We start from the raw sequence: 21,708 nt of genomic DNA, 5'->3' as shown, positions 1-21,708 counted from the left end.
GTGGTTTAAGAGCGTATGAAACAAGTGCTGGGCCACACTCTGGGCCGTGGATCACAGTTTGTTTCCACTATTCATTTTAACACACCGTGAAATAGATAAAGTATCAGTGTTTTTGTCTTGATTTCTACATCATCCATATATAATGTTACTAGGGGTGCTCGTGTAATTTTACTTGATCTTCTGATACCTGGTACTCTAGATGACCACCTATTACTCCCATGAGATCTCAGGAAGATACAAAGGGATACTGGTACCTTTCAGGGAATGTCTTATTAAGATACGTCCATAAAAATGCAGCTGGTTTTGGATGACAGCTATGAAGTACGACACAACAGGGGGCTGATGTTAGATAAAATATATTAGCTAACATTTCTGGGGCAAGTAGTTTCAGAAAGAGACACTTGTGACATCTCAGACTTGAGAATACAGTGATTTCCTAGAGTGTGAATGTGCCTGTAAAACTAATATTAGGATGAATGTCAAACAGATGTCGTAAGAAAGCTTGTCAGTCAACAAGCTGCTAGGCTGAAAAAAGTTATGCTGTTGCAAGATTCTTTTTACAAGTATTAGAGAATCTGAAATAAACTTCTGATGAAACTTGGGCCTAAACCCAAACTTTTTCTTTTTTTTCCAAACGGCAACATACGAAGCTGAAGTCATAGGACTGCTGCAACAGGAAAAATAAAAATAAAAAAAAGCATAGCACATCTCTATTTCCTTTACCGTATCTCCCCTCTCTTTATCACAGCCTCCCAGAAAATATCTACCCTATTATAAGACTTCCAGTCTTCCCTTTCCAGAAACCTTGCTTCTTCCTCTTTATCCTCAGCATTCACCCCACTGCATTGTCCCTTTTGACTCCCATCAGTATGATCCCAATTGTCCTGTGTACCCGACCACATATTGACCTGCTGAGAAAGAGGGTGGATTATGACTTGAGTTTTCCTTCTTTTTCCTCAGTGGAGATAGAAACAGGGTAGTTTTCCTTAGTCTGTCTGCTGGTTCTCATTCAATTTAGGAGCTTATTTTTTTTAGACCTCTTTGTTTCTGAAAAAATTTATAGAAATTAATCAGCTGATTCAAAGACATTAAGTAGGTATGGAGGGCTGGATGGATGGAAAGAGAAAGAGAAGTATACATAGTACTAGTCACAGACTAGTTTCCTCATGAAAATAGGCTGAAGTGTTCCTATTTGAAACTCAAAAGCAAGTTTGTTCCCCAAACAAACTTATAAAACAAAACACGTAACATTTCTATTGATTTCAACAATTAATTTATATTATATCAATGGAACCCATACAATACAGTGTAAAAATAGCTCTAAAATAATTGTTTAGTGAAAACATCAGTTAGCTTTTTGGGCAGATGACTAAGTTGCTTTGTGCAAGTGCGAAGTAGAACAACACTGAATCTCTTGCTATGGATATAAAATGAACACAGGTGTGAAGTGTGTGGTGAAGAGTAACAGAGATATGTGAAGATATCTGCCTACTGAAATCATCAGAGGTGATACACAACAACCCCAGAAAATTAATTCTTAAAAAAGCATCATGCAAAGATATCCAAATAATTCAGGCATAGGTGGAGGGGCAGGTGGCTGTTGTCACCCTCTCCATTATTAGGCTAAGATATGACTCTATTGAGTGACAGGGTCCTAATGAGTGACTGCTCCTTCAGCAGTCACACCCAATGATGTGCCTCGAGGTAAGCTCAACCATGAAGTACTGGGTGGCAACCTAAACTGACTCCTGGAGCAAGAAGAGTGCACTTGGTTAGCTATGGCAGCTCAGGTAACAAGTGGTAGGTGCTGAAGTTATCATTGATTTACCAAACTTGCCCAGTTAGAAGGACTTAGCATGGGAAGGCCAGAGAACTGTAAAGGAAAGCAGGACAGCTCTCCTGTGGGAGAACCTGATAAAAAGGCAAGCCCAGCTACTAAGCTGTATTGTAAGACCTGCATATATCAAGACTGTTCAAAAGACTGTAAAGATACAATTTAAGTTCTTAATGCATTGCTAAAAGGTAGACAGATCAATGAAGATTATTACCCCCATTTTACAGAGCATGAAAGTGAAGCACAGTGAAGCATATTCAGAGTTAGCCTTCTAAGCTGAAATTTCCTGAGAGGTTCTCTTGGCAGATCACAACGCTTTTATTTTTTGTGGTTTTTTTAAGGTATCCCTAGCTGAATGGCAACTGTTTTCCTGTTCATGTGAGAAGATGGCTGTTCACTGAGGAGACAGGCATTTATTTTCATCATTATCAGATTTCAAATTGTTTTCTAAAATCAGACTTTCAACATGAATGAAATACAACTGCAATGCAGTGCAACATGTAAATATCTCCCAGTTTCTGTGACCTAACATATTTATAGGTAACAAATATATTCTTTCACTTTTAATATAATCTCACCCAACACAAGAAATAATCCTTCTTAATTTTATCAGCAGAGACATATCAAAGGCCTCCCCTCCCTTTGCCATGTCTGTAAAGGACACAACCTTGGACTGTCATTGCTCCAATGTAACTTTAACTATCAAGGTCCTAATCCCAGCAAAGCAAAAAATGCTGCGTTGGTGTTATCAGTAATAGAAATGTTTGCATTCACATTTAAAATGCATTTCTTGGACTGCAGTTGGACATTTCACAGAATAACAATGCTGAAGTGGACAGTTTGTAAGGTCAGAAGCAGAAGGCTATCTATATGTATTAATGTGTGTCACACACCATACTGTACATGGCGTGCTGTACATGCACACAGCCAGAAATGGAGCAGGGAAAACACAGATGGGAGAAGTGTTCCAGAAGGACAAATGAACAAATGCCCTCAGGGGTGTTAACATAGGACCCAAGGGTAAATCTTAATGGGAAACAGAAACTTACTGAGATTTCAGAAGATTTTATTTTCTTTTTTACCAAAATAAATTCTTGTCTGGTTAAGAAAAAGATATCCACTTGTCTCTATATAAAAAACAAGGCTACTCTTTATTGCATGCAGGTTTGGTATGGCTAAATCAGAATCAGGTTTCCCCTTTCAAGTTCCCCCTTGTCCAAGTACCCTCTCCTAAATATCTTAATTGCTCACTGATTCACACATAAGAAGTGCTACAACTGGATTCCTTCCTTAAACCTCGTGTGACTGTCGTGATGCTGAGCCAGATCCCTCTTTCTTCTAATTTTGGTATGAAATTTCACCCTGGGTCTTGCTAATCTGTCCTCTTAAATTATCGTAAAATTTGAAGACAATTAAGGGTTTGATACATTTGAATTTTGTCAAGAAATAAAACAAGGCCATGTCACAGGCTTGAAGCACTGGCATGCCACAGTAGAGACTATTTAATTGCCAGTGATTTCCCCAGTCGGGAGGCATTGCTCCTTTCTAGGAAATGCTGCTACTTCAGATTACATTCAAAGATGGTTCAGGAATAACATGTGACAGGGACTCATCCCACAAAATACTTACAGAGTCGTACAGAAAGTACGAGTTGGAAAAGGCCTCTTAAAGACCATCTAGTCTTAAGGGCCTCTTAAAGACCATCTAGTTCAACTCCTCAGCCGTGAGCAGTGATATATTTCACTAGACCATGTTGCTTAAAGCCCCATCCAACCTGGCCTTGAGCACTTCCACAGTGAGACATCCACAATGCTATGTCTTCTCTGAGACACAGCAGAATAGGCTTCTTACTCTGCTAGTGTTTGGACTCAAATTCCTAAACAATCCTGCTTGTCAAAGATGTACTTGAGGAAAAAAGCCCCCAAATCTCTAAAAGTTCTCATGCTACAAAAATACAATCTTAAAAGTTCTGGGTTTTTTTGTGTGTCTTTCACAAGTCCTTTTTATACATCATACAACAGAAAGCAAGCACTGTTCAAAAGGAGCTGCAAAACAGGTGGTGTATGCAAAACAACAACCAGTTTTGAAAGCCCAAGGGTTAACTCAAGGGACTCCCTTGTCAATGCTTCTCTAAGGGAGTCAGACACAGTAATCTGCATAGCACTGTTGATTAAAATAAATTACACCAGGTTGTATCTATCTGAGGTACAGGTTCCTCATATAGGTACAAAATGCAGTGCAGGTGGAAACTGTACTGAGATATTTAATGTAAATTCAGACTTCAACTTTCTTTATAGAGACAGGGCTTTGGTCCTCCTCTACTAAGCACAAAGAAAGACTGCAATTCTGGCCCTGTTCAATTGACAGTGTTGCCAGAATCCTTGGTGGACTTAGATTATCACTTCAAGTATTCAGTATGTTTCTTTCCTTTTTGTTCATGGATAAATGGATACATCAATTGTGTTGAGCTGCTTAGAGAGCAGCTTATACAGAACTTAACTTAGTATTTTTCTGCTTCCCAAATTTAACTAAATTTTAAAAGTCAGTTGTTTGTTTCTAACTTCAAAAGAAATTTGGGGTGATTTTTAACAGCATCTGAATATTTTCTACTGATTAATCTATTAGTGTGATTTTAGCACCCTAGGGTTTCAAGATACCTGACATCAGATCTCTCAGATCTTACAACTTGAACCTACCATTGCCAAGATGATGTCTGCAATAAAGTTGTAAGGATTGGCTTGCACGTGAAATTAATTTGTCGACCTACACCTACATACCAGGTATGGGCTCAGTAGTCTTTGCCTCCATAGTCCTGCAAACTGTAAATTTATCTGCAATGAAGAAATAGCACACAATTAAAGTGAAGGTAAAATCCCGAGCAATGGAGCTGTCTATGGAGGGGAAAACCCCCAAATCCTCAGTATATCAATAATTTCTGTGAATATTACCCCCAATGGCAGAGTAATGTCCTAACACTGATTAACTGAAGTTTAGTCAATAATATTGTACCTTTAAATAGATTTCGGCCTTGCTCAATAAAGGTTTCCTCCTAAAAATGAAATAGAAACATCTGATCTCTTAAAAATCTGATCCTTTGAGCAAATGATTCTTAAGAATTAATAACATAAAAAAAAATCCATTCTTATCCTTCCTTCATATTTAATTGCCTTTGTGGTTTACTTTGCTGTAACACACAGGCTGAAACCATGGAGAAATGAGTGATTGCTCATAACTTCTGGGGATAAATGTCTAACTGCAGCACTGCAGATACAAAACCAGATTTTGCATAACTCTGTGACAGACTAATAGATGATTTCCTAGTAGTGAGTCTTTCCTTGCGGCTCCTAATAAACCTACTGTGTCTTGACATTAGGTGAAGCTGCCATGATACTCTAAAATGAAGCATAACGCTGTTTTGTATTAAGTTCTTCTCCCTCTCCGCTCATCAGAAACAGGGATGGCGCCCTGCTTCATTGTTTTCCTAGCACAACCAAAGGAATATTACAAACTGTAGCCAAATCGATGGTTCAACAGCTGCCTTTGTTTCTGCTCTGAAGTATAAGTAAAATCAAAGACCAACTACACTAGTTTGTTTCTACTGTCAGCCAGGGCTGACATAAAGCAAATGGTGACATTTCATCTGAAAAATGTCTTTAACTGTAAAAAGGAAATATTAAATATTTTTAGTAGTACCATCAAAATGAACATCTCTTCAATTTGATCAATGTTACAACTCTTTACATATTGAAGGTTAATTATTCAGTTTTGAACAACAGAACAACAACATAAAAAGAAAACAGAAAAACAGGGGAAAAGTGTAAGAAGCAACATAAAAATTGTTCAGCCAAATGAGACAAACCATCACATACACATAGACAAATGAGGGTGTTGGTGGATAAGCAGATGACCTGGCAACATGTTCTTGTAGCCCCAAAGGCAGCTGCATCCTGAGCTGTATCAGAAGAGTTTGGGGAAAGTGTTTGTCTCCCTCTACTCTGCCCTCATCAAGCCCACATGGAGTGCTGACTCCAGCTCTGTAGTCTTCAGCACAAGAAAGACAGGGACCGAGCAGGTCCAGATGAGGCCACAAGGATGATCAGAGGGCTGGAGCATCTCTCCTATGAAGGCACACTGAGAGAGTTGGGGCTGTTCAGTCTCAGGAACAGAAAGTTCTGGGGACAATTTACAGCAGCCTCCCAGTACATAAAGGTGGCCTAAACACTGGCCAGGGACTGTTTTACAAGGGCATGTAGGACAAGGGATCCATGATAGGACAAGAGGTAATGGCTTCAAAGTAGGGAGGGGAGGTTTAGATGAGATGTTAGGAAGAAATTTTTCACTTTGAGGGTGGTGAGAGTAAGTTGCCCAGGGAAGTTGTGGGTGCCCCATCCCTCCAATTGTTCAAGGCCAGCTGAATGGGGCTTCGAGCAACCCGGTCTAGTGAGAGCTGACTCTGCCATGGCAGGGGGTTGGAACTAGATATTTTTAAGGTCTCTTCCAACCCAAATCATGCTATGATTCCATGATTTTCTACAGTTTTGCTAACTTTATTCAGAAGCTGCTTCTGTTCAGACATGTTGCATGGTCACTATCAGCATGAGTTACTTTAAGCAGATAATCTAAGGAGAAAATGACTGAGGAAAAGATATACTAATGTGAATCTGCACAGGATTCTTTAGCCTCTGCGCAGATTTCTCTGCCCCTTTCTTAATCACATACATGTATATGTATATATATACAGTATCTATATAAATTATAAACACATAGACACAGATATTTTTAAAAGTACATATGATTTATTATCTACCAATATCAATAAACCCAGCTAGTTATATGCACTATACTGCATATATGCAATCTGCTGCCAATCTACAAACTGAAAAATTGGAATCATGAATACAAGGAATACAATTTGCAGACTTCTTTTGAAAAAAATGCTATTCCATCTCATTCTTTGGAGTAATGACAATATGGTTGTTGAACCCCATACAGGATGAGAGTAAGGCTGACTGTGTCTTTCAAATTAGAAGTGGTATTAATTCATGCAAAGCTTGAAAATTTCCTTTGCTGCATTTTATTTCCTAATGACAACTCAAAAATATGGCACAACAAAATGCTTTTAGGAGAAAAAGGTATCAAATAGTGATACTAGAAACAGGCACCTATGAAACTGTACTCCTGGGTCACCATTTAATGTAAGGAATTGTAATTTTCAAGGTTAAGTATTGTTCATATATTGTTCAATGTATTGGATAGATAATTGATTGTAAGTATCATAATGGAATATTGAGTCCAACATTCTGCCTGATTCTCTCAGTGCTTTATTTTTAGAAAATAATGTTTGTGTATTAACATCAAACCATACAGGAGTTTATCTGTCAACACTGTAGGAATTACATGGTGAAACCTTTCGTAAGCAAATACTATTATGTTCTGGTAGTAGGAGCATGTGTACTGTCATAAATAAGGATGTCTTTTTTATCAAACATTCTGAATAACACAATATTTTCTCAGAAAAATCTAAAGATATATAATTATCAAATTAAAGATTAAAAATTATGTTGAGTGTCTGCTGAATTGTTCCTTCTAAGCAATATGCTTATCAGATTTAACTTCCTTTAAAAAACAAGAATTAAATCAGGCATCAGGATCCTTAGAGGTCATAGTTTTCTGAGTATAGCAAAGCAGCTGTTGTTTTTAATTAGATTTGCAGGCCCTAAGCATTTCTGAAAATAAGCTAGTGAGATTCTTATGAAAATATTTATTATTTAAAATTATTTGATGGAAGTATAGTATAAAATATTTTAACAATATTTTTGTTTGTTTTGACAAGAGATCCACGATATGTTATGACAGAACAGCCAATACTATTATATTTGTTATGACAAAACAGTCATAATTTCTAATAATATTTGATTATCACAAAAAGATTTCACAACTAACTGTTTTTAGTATTTTACTGCTTGTCTCTCAAGCCACAAATAGCTTTCCTGACTGCTGTGCAGATCCTTCTAGGGTGTGTACAAGCAAACACACTTTTGTATGTGTGGTTTTGTTTTTTTGTGGTTTTTTTTGGTAAATCCTCTTGACAAAAAGTAATGGTATTCATTTTCTCAGTAATTAAATGCACAGCAACTGGACCAGCAGTGTGAATTTCTAGAATAAAATACAATGAAAATATTTTGGTAAATATTCATTCATCCCTACTTCCTTTTCATGAGGCTGTAATTTTCATAGTTGCCTACAGAAGTATCATTGCTGTTTGGCTTCTCTGAAGATTCCAATATCAACTAAGTATCAAAGTTTGAGAGGCAAGAAATCCCTGCTCTGAAACAAAATTTCTCAACTTTTCAAGCTTTGTATCTGGGCTGCAACTCCTAAGCCAACCATTAATTTCTGTCTTTAGAATAAAAACTGGATTTAGATTCCTTTAGAACAAGGATTGTCTCTTTTGAGTGATAACATTACTTCCTGCTACTTGTCTCTCAGAGCATAAAGAGTGGACTTGCTTCCAGACATATCAGAATCTAACATACTGGACACACATCACAATGTAGGCATCTCTACAATTTGTGATACGTGCCATGCTGAGCCATTCAAGGATAGCTTGGGGAACAAATTCCCATTTCTCAGCAAGCCTAACTAGGCCCAGCACAATGTGTACAATGTGATTAGGTTGCTTCCACGCTATGGTGACATTACCATCTTGTTTGGAACTACCTTTGCTGTACTGCACTGTACTGGCCTGCTGCAGAGATGCTATGGAGAGGTGAGGAGCCAGAGTGAGGCAGGGTTTAGTGATTGCTCTGTGATCCTGTGGTTTTTACATAAGAACTGCTGTTGAGACATAGCCCTGCACAGATATGAATGAGATAATGTCCTCTACTGCCAAACAGTTCTCACTGAAATAGTGTGGGTTTAATTTTTCAAAATGTAATATTACCCTTTTTTAAAAGGGATGTGGCACACTACTGGCAACGTCTGTGTCTGGATGAGGAGGATTATTTCTGGTGTTATATTTTTATTTCTTTCCCTTGATTGCTCCTTTCAACTTGTTTTACATAGACAATTAAGGAGATGGCATGCTCTTCACTGCCTTGAGTGGGTGGTCACCACTGTCACTGGTTTATCTTGTGATGCCATTCCTGAAAAGTTATTCTACTAGAAGTGCTATGGTCTTGCAAATGTATGCTAAATTTGGCAACCTCAAAGACTTAGACTTCTTTTTCATTTTCATTGATGAAATTTTCTGAGGAAACAGAAGTATATTTTGGGAAAATGGCTTTGAAGGCCTAATGATGTTTTATTCTATCCTTGACTTATCTGTTTAGAATACCAATGGATGTTTTCTTAGGTACTCCAGGAGAAACTGGACTGAAATCACTAACCATTAAATAATCTTCAGATGTAATCTTTAGGACCAGAGTTCTTTAATTAGATTACAGGTCAAAGAAGTTCTAGGCCATCAATATATTCTTGAACAATCTACTCTCATCTTCTGACTATAAAATTACCTACACTATATAAAATATTTATCAGAGATCATTGGATTTCTCAGTCTGTAATTCTTACGGGTGAAATTAATTGCGTATGCTGATTTACTCAATCATTTCAGATTTAGCCAAAATTCATTGCAAGAAAGTTAATATATATTGTAATCAACCAGTATCAGTGATACTCAGCACTGTTGTTAGACAATCACATTTCTCCAAATACTGTTATAGATCTTGAGCTTGCTGCACAGATGCCATGACTGTGAATGATATGGTAGTTGTCTCTCAACCCATAACTTCAACATAGCACTGTACAAGACAACATTTGTCTAAATACAAAGTCATGCCCTACTTCAGATGAGGTTTCTACAATTTTAGATGACCTAGACTTTAGCTAAATAAAATATAGAACTGTTGGTCTTATTAATTAAGACTTGTAACTTTTACTGTGATAGCGTATGAAAGCTCAGGGCAAGGCTGAGATGAGTAACTGTGCAGTAGTACACAAATGTGCAACTGAAACACTTTTCAGTTTTGCAGGACATGCATTTCTTCCACAAGTGGCTTTCTGACTACTGAGAACAAGGCACAATGCTTATCACAGCATGACTATGGTGGAACGAACCATCCTGGATTACCTCTCTACTATAGTGGATATCACTGTGGAAACAAATGTTCCAGCCTATAAAGTGGAATTTTGCTATAATGCACCACAATTATGTGGGAGTTAAAGACAAGAAGAAAAAACTGATTTCACCAAAAGAAGGTGAAGAAACTTAGATAGATCGCATGTAAATTCTTGAATGGAAAATAGTCATGACTCCAAGTTTCTAGATCTGAATGTCTAGGAATAAAAATCCTTCCTGAGATCACATATAGCTTCCTTTTGTCATCCATTCATCACAGAGGTGATTACTCTTTTAAGTACCATTGAAAATTTGCCAGCCAAATACAAGCCAGACCTTAGTCCTTCTTACCTTGTGAAATTTGTTCTGGCTCCTGGTTCAGCACACTGCTCTGCCAATCAGCTCACCTTTGAAAAGTTTGTTAAATTACAGGCCTCCATTCAATCACCTGTAATACGTACTGTATAAATACTATTTATCTCCCCACCACTACTTGTACAGGCATTAAGTAATTTCCATAAGGCTACCCAAGAGTTATGAAGAAGAGATATCAAAAAAAGTAGGGTATTTTTATGTTGAAGGTGAAAATACACTCATCTGGTTTTCTTCTTGAATATTAGTAGCGGGACTGTATGCTTCAGTGATCGAAAGCATAGTGACCACGTTATCTCATATTATCAAATGCATCATTAATGTACTTCACCTGACCTGACAGTCGGAAGGGAAAGAAAGCTGCTCTGCTCACATCTTACAGCTTGGCTTAAATTTGTCCACTTTGAACACCACCCTATAGGAATTACGGTTTTAAGTTCTGTAATACAGAACTTAGTATCTACCACGAATGACTAGTCTTAACATCTGTCTCAGAACAAAACATTCTCCTGATGCAATGGCACTTAACTCAGGAGGTAGCTGCCTGTGGGTCTGGAGATGAATATCCAGAATTCAGTCATTGCTCGCTTTCCATTGGCCATTTGAGTCCTTCTCAGAGCTACCAACTAACTTTTGTACATTCAAGATGGTCCTACTGAAACAAATACTTAAAAATTACAGTTAAATCTAACTAAATGATTCTCAAATGTAGGGAAGACATAGGAAGAGACTGTGTTTATGAACCTGTGATGAGAACATACAGCTTAATTACCAGTTTCATTCAGGCCTGGTCCATAGGTCTGCTTAAGGGAGTTAAATAACTATGATTTTCTTATTTAAAGCAGCAGTGGCCCTGAGGTAATCCCGTCTTCAACACCTACATTGCTACTGTGTGGAAGCAACATGTTCCTGATACAGACAGGCAAATTGAAATTTGTTTATATATTTTTATATGAATTCAAACTACTTTATTCAAACTACTCTGCTGTCAGCAGAGCCCATATCCATGAGGTCTGTTCTGTGGAAGGCAGATCACAGACAATGTTCTACTCTTGCATACTGTCTCTATAGCAGTCCTAAAAGGATTTCCTTTTCAACTGTGATCTGCAGAGCACCAAAGGTGAGGAGCTCCATTACTTTTTTGACTCTAAAGAAAGGGAAGGATAAGAGCAGAAAATCAGCTGTTTCCAGAATCCCTTCTCCATCTGTGTAGTTGTCATTTGTCTTACACTTACATTTTCAGTTACTTTGCGCAAGCCGTTGTTTTTTTGATATGTTAGAATAAGACCTTAGCACTGTGTTCCACTGTGATTATGCATTCCATTAATGATTATGGGGCTGCTGTAGAAAATAAATAACAACAATCCTATTTTTCATTAAAGAATTAAATTGTTATATTATGTAATAGTCTCACATTTCCTTAGTTAAGATGACTGACGACTGTGATGCACTCTATCAAGACTTTCAAGTGGGATGCTACTGCTGCACTTTCTGATAATTTTTACTGGTTTACAGGCTCCTGAGGGAAGAACAAAGGGGGCGCTACTTTACCTTCATCAGTACTGAAATGTTTCCTTTACCAAAGAAAAACACATTAATGCCATTTTAAACATGGTGTAAAATGTTGAAAATCATAGCAAACAGTTGGGGGAAAAAATGCAGTGGTAGTCTAGAACTGACTCTTATGCTTACAATTTATTTCAAATGTTTCCCTAGAGCTATTGTTTTCTACATTACTCCTGCAGCTGTGGCAGCTGGGGTGTCAGTGGACCTCAATGACTTGCACTAAATAAAGTGGTCCTTACGAAGTTCAGAAGACATAATTCACAGTTACAGCTACAGACCTCTTGTAAGGAACCCCAGATGTTCCTCCACATTATCATTCAGAGCACTTACACAGCTCAGCTTTGCCAATCCACACTTAAAAGTCACAGAATCATGCTGGTTGGAAAAGACCTTTGAGATCATCAAATCCAGCCATAAACCTAACACTGCCAAGTCCACCAGCCTAATTCAACCTCTCTCTCCTGGTATGTAATGCCTAAGTGTGGAAAAGATTGAAATGAAACAAGAAGATTCCTCATGGAGTGATGTAATATCCTCAGTGCTTTCAAGAACCAGAGAATCTAGCCACAGATATGTTTAACATATGAAAGTGTAAGGATCATCAGATGTTGCTTCTTTCACTCAGGCTTTACCTTAATTTAAGTTCTCCCTGTTAACAACCCAAAGAGCAAGATATTAAATAGAATGAAAAATGGTGGAATCTTCTATAAGGAGAACAAAGCAGATGTGAACAGGAGAAAAAAGCAATCACAAAAAAAATATTTAGTTTTAGATATTGTCAAAATGCATATTGTAGTTAAAAACGTTCTTGTAATACATTTTTTAAAAAACCAACTCAGTCTCAGTAATATGAAACCTCCAAAAGCACTTCTTATTTAATCTTGGAGCAATAGTGGAAAAGATTTCCTGGCATATGGGAATTACAGCAGAAGAATGAAGAGAAGAGTGAAGTGCAAATGCCATAGTATAATTCATATATGGAATATTTTAATTGCAGGTAATGGCAGATTTTCAAATTTCTAAGTCAAGGAATTGTGCTCATTTCTGAGACAGAATTGAGTATAATAACTGCCCTTGAAACAATATCAATATTTCTTCCTGAGCAGAGCACAGCATAGTAAAATGCACTAAAAGATGAAAGCTCTTTGATCCTCTTGCATGCTTAAAGATACCAGAACAGTGCCAATACATTTTGAGGAAGAGGCTAGACAGAAAAGAAATATTGTTTGCTAAGATAGCACAATGTCCCAAAATAGTGGCACTGAGTGTACTAAGGACTACAGCAATACTTATTGTTCATAGTTCTATCCCCTTTTTTCTCCACTTCATTCAGGTGAAGTCATTAGTATGAAAACAGATTTGATCTTGACATACACGATAGCTCTATCATTTTAGCCCCCAATATTAGGGAAAGAAAAGCATCTGGATTATATCACAGTGTAGATCTTATGAGCCAGGAGCAGACTGAATAACCAGAATCCCAGAAGTCATTTACAAGAGCCATTGAGCTTCTTTCAATAGTCCAGTGGTTCGGCTGCACTCAATGGTTTGCCATGGCTCTGCTGCCAATTGCCAGGTGATATTTTCTAGGAAGATTTAATCTATTGATTTATTGTTTATTGATGATGCCAATTACCTCTGGACTCCATTTTAGTTTGGAGCTATGTTTGCATAACACTATCAGGCTCTGACTTGACTTTTGCCTATAAAAATCAAAAGTAATCTACTGACCTGAATGCAATGGCCCTCAGGACTTAAACATGGAACAGACTGGTGTCTGGGTCCAGATGAAGCCTGTAGTTCTTTTAAAATTATGAATTGCGTCAGGCTAACTTGTACCCTGAGCAGCCTAGGTCTGGCCTTGACTGGTTATCTCAAGATTTGGTTTCAGCTGAAACTAGAAAACTGTAGGGGTTCTTCCTCCTTTTCACTGTTCATATAGAATCCATTTTTGTTGGAACCCAAAGTGCAGAGAATGTTTCTCTGCCTGTTCTGAAGGACCCATCCTGCCTGGAAAACACTGCTTTTGACCTTCATCCGTGGAGAAAGCTGCCAAGGCTCTGGGATGAATTAAAATCTACAAGGGTGTGAGTTAGGTGGTAGTATAATATATAGTTTGTTACAGAGTGAAAAATTTAGAGTTTTTAGGTTTATTAGTATAGTAAGTAGATGAAAGCAAGATGGAGGATCCTTGTAGTTTTTTCAGGTCTCTTCCTTCTTCTTGACCTACTCCATTTTCTGCAGTGTTAGTAGTACAGAATGATATGTTAGAAAATGCCGCAGTACAGGCTACGTGAATAGATAGTTCATTAGGCATTGGTAGAAAAGTAAAAATAATGTATGCTTTTTGTGACCACTGGTTAGTTTACCTTTAAAAAGCCCTGAGTTTTCCTGCATTTGCCGTTTGTATTTGCCCTGCTTCATGCTATGCTATCGGCATGTAAATTACTGATATGATATAATAAACAATCTGAAGACGGGGAAATCCAAAAGACCCGTTTGTCTCTTATTCCTGGCAAGGACTTTCTCCCCCATCTGGGGAGGACATGTGGGGGTCGAGAACCTTCACACATTTTTGTCTAGTGGAGCCCCAAGCAAACCAAGTGGATGACACATGAGTAATTTTGAAAGGAAAGCGAGAAATGATGTCCATTTTTGTTTTCACTTCAAAATGGTACTTAAACTAAATTTCAATTTAAAATTAAATAAAAGTCTGAAAAAAATGTTCAGGGGAGATGGAGCCATTCTGCTCTAATCTGAAATCTTTAATATTCTTTTTAACCTTTCTAGGTTAAACCAGAAAAAAGCACCACTGAATTGTCAAACAGAAAATGTAAAAATAACACACTTAAATCTTATCCAGACACTGTACTTTAAATTTTTACTGAACAAATTTGTCAAAATGACACATTTTATATTTAGATTCAATGCCATTTTTCCATCAGAAGTCAGTGATGAAAAAAATGTCATTCAGTTCTGCTCATAGTGCTGCAGGAGTTTATAGTAAAAGATAGTTAAATGAGGTTGTAAAATGTAATTATAATTCAGTCTTTAACATAAATTCGAATGTCACACTAGAATTCTGAGGGGTGGTTCTAGATACATAATAGATTTCCTCGAAGCTCACTGATTTCACTGCTGATAAGGTCTCCAAGAGCACTTGCACTAGGGAAGACTCCAGGACCTCAGCTATGGGGTTGAAACCTGGTGTGCTACGTACTGGAGAAAGTAAAGGTTGAAGCAGACCCTGTTTTTAAAAGGCAGAGAAAGCCCTTTTGCTGTTAGGACAGGTAATGTGCTGCCATATTCCAGTGGAACAGAATAAAGTCCTGCATTCCCAGTGAATATGTGCCTGAAAAAAAGAAAGGAAGAGAACACTCCTTTCTTAACTCTCTCTCTCCCCAAATTATATACATTTGTTGAGAGCATAAAACTTCCATTTATTCTGTAGCTTTTAACAGGAAGCCTTTTTTTAACATCTTGGGACATGGGCAATCTGGCCTCTAGGTTGAGTTGCTGCACAGTGGGGGAAAATGTAAAAGACAGTGCCCTGCCTACTGTCATTCTTCCTCCAGTCCATGTTCTGAAAAGACTTGCATGGATTTCTCATTCATCACCTTATCCTGAATGATGCTCAAAACCCTCAGTGATGTCTAGCACGATACTGGGAAATGAGATGCTGGAAAGCAATGCCATGGAAAGGGACCTGGGGTTCCTGGTCAATGGCAAGTTGGATATATGCAGTGCCCTGGCAGCCACAAGGACCACCCGTGTCCTGGGTGCATCAGGCAGAGCATCGGCAGCCAGGCAAGGAAGGGGATTGTCCCGCTCTGCTCTGCACTGGTGCAGCCTTACCTCAAGTCCTGTGTGCAGTTTGGGTGCCACAATATAAGAAAGATACAAAGCTGTTAGAAAACATCTAAAGAAGGGCAACCAAGATGGTGAAGGGGCTGGAGGGGAAGCTGAACGAGGAGTGGCTGAGGTCACTTGTCTTTTCAGCCTGGAGGAGACTGAGGGGAGACCTCATTGCAGTTACAACTTCCTCATGAGGAGGGGCAGGCACTGATCTCTTCTCTGTGGTGACCAGTGACAGAATCCGAGGGAATGGCCTGAAGCTGTGTAAGGGGAGGTTTAGGTTACATATTAGAAAAAGGTTCTTCCCCCAGAGGGTGGTTGGGCACTGGAACAGGCTGCCCACAGAAGCTGTCACAGCACCAAGCCTGACAGAGTACAAGAAGCATTTGGACAATGCTCTTGGCAACATGGTGTAAGTCTTGGAGCTGTCCTGTACAGGGCCAGGACTTGGAGTTGATGATCCTTGTGGGTCCCACCCAACTCAGCATATTCTCTGATTCTGTGATGATAATTGAATTGGTGAGTCTACCAGCTTCTCCTTTTTCCCTCATTTTCACCCCTCTGCCATCACCTCACAAAAAAACCAAACCAAAACAAACCAAATCATAGCAACAACAAAAAACCAACCAAAAGAACCCCACCCCACAGCAAAAACCCAAATCCAACCAAACAAATCCCATTCCTCCCTTCCAAACAAAACCAAAAACCAAACCCAAAATCCGTTTCTCAGATTAAAAAGAAAGTTTATCCCGGCTAAATGTGCGCAAGATTTGTCACCCAGGCTGCTTCACTCAGAAATGAAAATGTAAAGAAGTGTAAACAACAAATAACCTCAAAAAAGGAATTAGCATCTCAAAAAAAAAAAAAAAAAGAAGAAAGTTATCAAATATGCATTTGTTTATCACAGTCAAGTTTTATGATTCAAACCTTATTCATATATATTTTATGAAGAGAATATCCATTGTGGTGGCAAAATTAAATGTATTTTGAAACTTGTATGTGACATTTATCTATCTGCTCTATCAGAAAAAAGTTGTCATATTCACTCAGACATATATTACTTTTTCAATTTCCTGTCAGTAATGTTTTTTTAATGTTCTTTAGGGGGAGACCACAGGATTTCTCATTTCTAACAACAAAGACCATAATGCTTTAGAATTATGTTTATGAGTTTATACCTAAAATTTTGCACCACCTTTTTTTTTTTTTTTTTTGAGATGAACAGTTTGTTCTTATCCATGATAATCACGGGTTTTGGGTTGTTGGGGTTTTTTTTTGGTTTGTTTTCTTTTTTTTAAAGAAACAGTCAAGTATCTGACAGTGGTCTGTCTCTTTTTTCTTCTTTTAAAGTTCATCATACAAAACACAAACTTTTGGTGCAATTTTATGATGATTCAGGTTCTACTGTGAGCCACAAGAGATAACATAGAAAAAAAAGCACAAGTATTGAAACTCCTTATCACATATCTTCCCTTCCAAGGGGATGATTTTGATAGAAAGTTCATATAAACCAAATGCTTTGAATCAACAATGCTGTGCATCAGGTAAGGCCAAAAGGTCATAGTTAGAGATGAAACAGAAACTAATTAAGAGAGTTAATAGACAAGATGGTACAGCTGTCATGCAAAACAGTGGCTGGAGAGGTGGAAAGTGAAGATGGCAACTTCTTTCTCTGAGTTGCTATTAACTATTGTAGAGAAAACTTTATGTTGTATCCTATAGGCTCAGTGTAAATCCTGCAGGAGATGTTGAAGTCCAGTGGGTCAAGCCCCAGGTAGAAAGGACACTTTTTTCTTATGGGGTTTCTTTGATAGTATGACCCCATCCACAATACAGAATAGGGCACACTCTTTGATGGTAAGAAAACAGGAGAATTCCATGAACAACATTCAAGGTTCATTTCTAAACAAATGCAGAACATTTGAAATCAAATTAGAAGATATGCCTCCCCTTCATGCTATTATGTAAGCATACATAATATCTAGGAGTAAAAACAAATATTTGGTAAAAGTGACAATAATTATGATGGTGTACAGGACAGAAATTCTTACATTATAAGACTCTTTCATGACATTTGTGACATCTGATGGCTGGAGCTGTGCTGGAAATACATTTATGTTGATCTGTGGTCTGAAGAATTAGTGTATCCCTTTTCTGTTCTAACCAAAACAACAGGGTAAATGGCCAGAGAAATGTAAAAAGCAATCTGTCAAAAGGATAGACATTGTCCCCCCTTCTACAGGTTCAAAAGGTTTTTTTAAACCAGGAGAACCTCAGAGATGTAAAGTCTTCAATTATGCACAAGAGATTTTTAAATAACATCATCCTGCAGATGGAATACTTAATCTTACTTGAAACAAAAGACACTCAATAGAAAAGACCCTCCCCTTCACATTGCAAACCATCACTTAGTTGTATTATCAGTAAAGTTAAGTACACTTTAAATAATTCAGATAGATACTATTGCCTTGGTGTCTATTTATTTGGGAAACACAAAGAAGCAAGCAAGCAAAACAGGAACACAATTTTCACCAAAAAAAAATGAAGAATGCCTCTAGACTCATTCAAAAAATAAGGCAGGTCAGCCAGTGATAAGTTCTGCATGTCCTTCCTCAGCTGCTACCAGGAACTGAGTTAAAACTACTGTGACTGCCATGGTGAGCTTAAGGACAACATTACCAAAAGGACTCAAGTATCATTAAAAAGAACCACTGTGTTCCTGTAAGCATGGAATTGATTTAATTTAATGTTAGACACCTAGCATTAGAAATCCAGTCATAGACTGCCATTCAAAACTCTCTCTATTCAATGTAGAGAGTAAAAAATCTCTGCAAGATAATTTATCGAAGCTTAAAATGCCTGCCTTAGATCAGTCCTATGTTTTATTTTTTGAGAGTGTCTATTTGTTTCAGTGATGACAGGAAACAATTACAACTAGCTTAGATTGGATGCAGCCTAAGTTGCCTTTCATGTAGTTAAAATTAGGGAAAAGGAATTCAAATCAGGAGTCTAAAGAGACGTAGGACTCTGCTGAGCAGTCAATTCTAATATTGACCTACAGTCTCTAGGTCATTTGGAAAAACAAGTTCCCTTTTTACTGACCATCTGAATCTCAGCGGTACATAAAAGGAGGGTAAAATAATTTTGAAAACACCCTAAAAACTAAAATAAAATCACACAAACTTTTTCTGGGAATGACACTGAACTTTTCTTTATATTTTCTTTTGTGAGTTACTATTAAAATAAAACAAGGCTTTGAGAAGACCTCGCTGTTTGAAAAGATGTGCAACACATGCACAAAATGAAATCTATTTGACCATCCTTGTCTATTACAAATATAAACACAGAGATAGAGATTATTCACTTAAATTCCTTCAACTTGACTGGTAATATCTTGACACATTTCACTGGGGAGGGTATAACTTACACAGCTCTTAAAAAGTAAGTTTAAGAAAAGGACACAGCAATGACTATGGACTAAAGATTTATTAGAAAGATTCCCTAACCATCCCTTGGAAGTAAAATTTCCATTCTGTGCAAACTCAGTGAGAAATTGCTTTCTTGACATGGTACTCATTTATCTCCCCCCACTCTGTGTTCTTTGAGGTCTCCTTTTGCATCATTTGTTGGCTAGTATGAGGCCGATTTAAACATTTCTACATTTGTGCTGTTGCCAGAGACCACAGTGATTTAGTGAATCAGGAATGCATCATTCATGTTTGTTCCCTCTTTTCACTGCATATGATTTTAAGGAGAAATAAAAGGCAAGAGAGAGCCAAGGGTACAACTTGCCTCAGTAAGTGCTTCTTAGGAGGGGCCCTTTCCATTGATGGATCAGGTTATGAGAATTTGAGCTCGGCTCAGTAATATTTAACATATATATTTTTATTTGTATTCAGAAAAGAAGCCTTTTGTTGCAGCATATTTACTTGTGACATTTTGTTCTCAATATATGGGGTGTAATACATTGTTGTTTAAGAACTTCCATGTAAGCAAAGGTCTAATTATCCATCATTGTATATACAGAAGCATGACCCTATCTGAACAGACAAATGCTTCTGTATATTACTAACAGTATTTATAGTTCAGTAGTCTAATGTTAAGATTGTAAATAATTACCCTGAGAAGCTGGTAAAAAGCTAGTCAAGATTTTGTTCTATACTCATTTCCAATATCCCCCTTATACTCTTATAAAGACACAGTTTGTGACTGCAATTTCAGAACATATTCAATCAGCTCTTAGACTTTGCAGATGAGAATCAGGGCTTCCTATGCCTTTCTGTATCTGGTGAACGGAGAATCAGGTAGTTTTACTCTCTTTGGACCTTCATGAACAAAAATTTAAATTCAAACTCTTATTTTTTCCAAGCAGTCATTAAATTTCATCTCGGTCTCTGGGCAGATTTTTGTCTTGGCTGTTGTGGCAAAAATTCTCATCTGTGGTAGAGAAGAATGTGGTACTTTTTGCTAATATCAATTACATGCTAACGTTATTCAAAGGTGTTGACTTTATAATTTATCTAACCTCTGTGTGCATTGGTTCTTAAACTTTCTGCTTTAGCTAAAGGAGTATCTTTCAACAATGAACATAAACAACAACTGTTTTCAAATTCATGTGTCTACTTGACATCAAAGATAGGTCACTGTCTCCTACAGGTGTCTGTACCTGAACAATAGGTATGACAGCTGGGACATTTTGGTGCATCAGAGAAATGAGAGACATTCTCCTGGGTATAAATAGACTATCCAGGAGAGCAATATATGGATTTAAGCGTACAGAGTGGTGCACTCTAGTTGCTAATAATAATTGTAAGAGACTGTAAATACAAAACCCATACATCAGTGTCTGTACGATTAAAATTAAGAGATCTATAGCGCAGATTCCAAAAGGTGTTATTTAAATACCTAAAAATGGAAGCCACCTCCCAGCACTTTGGAGGGGTCTGTGGAGGTGATCATCAACATAATAGACATGTCCAATGTCTATCACAACACACAGACCATGCCATCCTGTGGGCACATGTTGGGAAATATTTTCCCCGCAGTTCTACTAACAAACCTCAATTTTCTTGAACTTCTAATTACTTCATTCTGATCTCTTGTGCAGAGCTAGCAATAGTACCAGTCTACATAGTACCTGCTAGTAGTGAAAGGGTAGCATGTTAACATCCGATATCTTTTAACTCTCATTTTGCAGTCATTCAATAGTACTTATATTTTTTGTGGGAAATCAAACCCCTAGAAAAATACGGACCTAGTTTTGTTCCTCATATTAATATGCGGATTTAATTAATAGAAGGCAGACAGTTATGGCCTGTGCACAGTCATGATTACACACATCTAAAATTATGCTCGAGACAGATCTGAGCTGAAACAGAGCAGCACATCATCTTCCATGCCAAGATGAGAAGGTTTAGTTTATTTTCATTTGTCACCAGAATAAAGATTCAACTGACCCCAAAGACAGAATTATGACTCAAGGGGTAATTAAAATATTTATTATTTCATTTCCCTGTGGGTACTTGTATCTCTTCTGAGGAGATGAACACAGATTTCCAGGTAAGCATACATTCACCTAAGTATGTGTATACATGCACACATGCATGTGTTCACATCAGTGGGAAGCAATTCAGCTGAAAAGAATGTGGGTATCTGCTCTATTTGAACTGTTTTAGGATTTTGTCAGAATATGGCAATAAGACACAGAGGAAAGAACATTTTTCTGGATTGGCCATGGGATGCCTAAAGGAGTATTTTGCCATGTCCGAAATGGGACAAAAGACCTATGTTTAACTAACTGAATCCCAGATACAGAGTGAGGCAAAGAACAACTGTCAGGAGAAGAAAATGGTAGAGACAGGGGAAGTAGAACTGAAACTAGAGAGCTGAATACCTTGGAGCGTCTGAGGATGTGTCACTGACATTGGCACCAGATACCTGTTCACCTGTACTCTTGTTTCCA

General features: G+C 37.7%; 1 protein-coding gene across 2 annotated transcripts in view; it reads right to left on the bottom strand.

Annotated features, from left to right (window-relative positions):
• Positions 1-21,708, bottom strand: part of POU6F2 (POU class 6 homeobox 2) — a 331,049-nt gene that overhangs the window by 29,973 nt on the left and 279,368 nt on the right. The window lies entirely within an intron of this gene.

Source organism: Corvus kubaryi, unplaced genomic scaffold (assembly GCF_017639235.1).
Source record: "Corvus kubaryi isolate FWS band 111438036 unplaced genomic scaffold, C.kubaryi_AGA036_p1.0 37398, whole genome shotgun sequence".
Lineage (NCBI taxonomy): Eukaryota > Metazoa > Chordata > Aves > Passeriformes > Corvidae > Corvus > Corvus kubaryi.
This window is presented reverse-complemented; position numbering and strand designations above follow the sequence as displayed.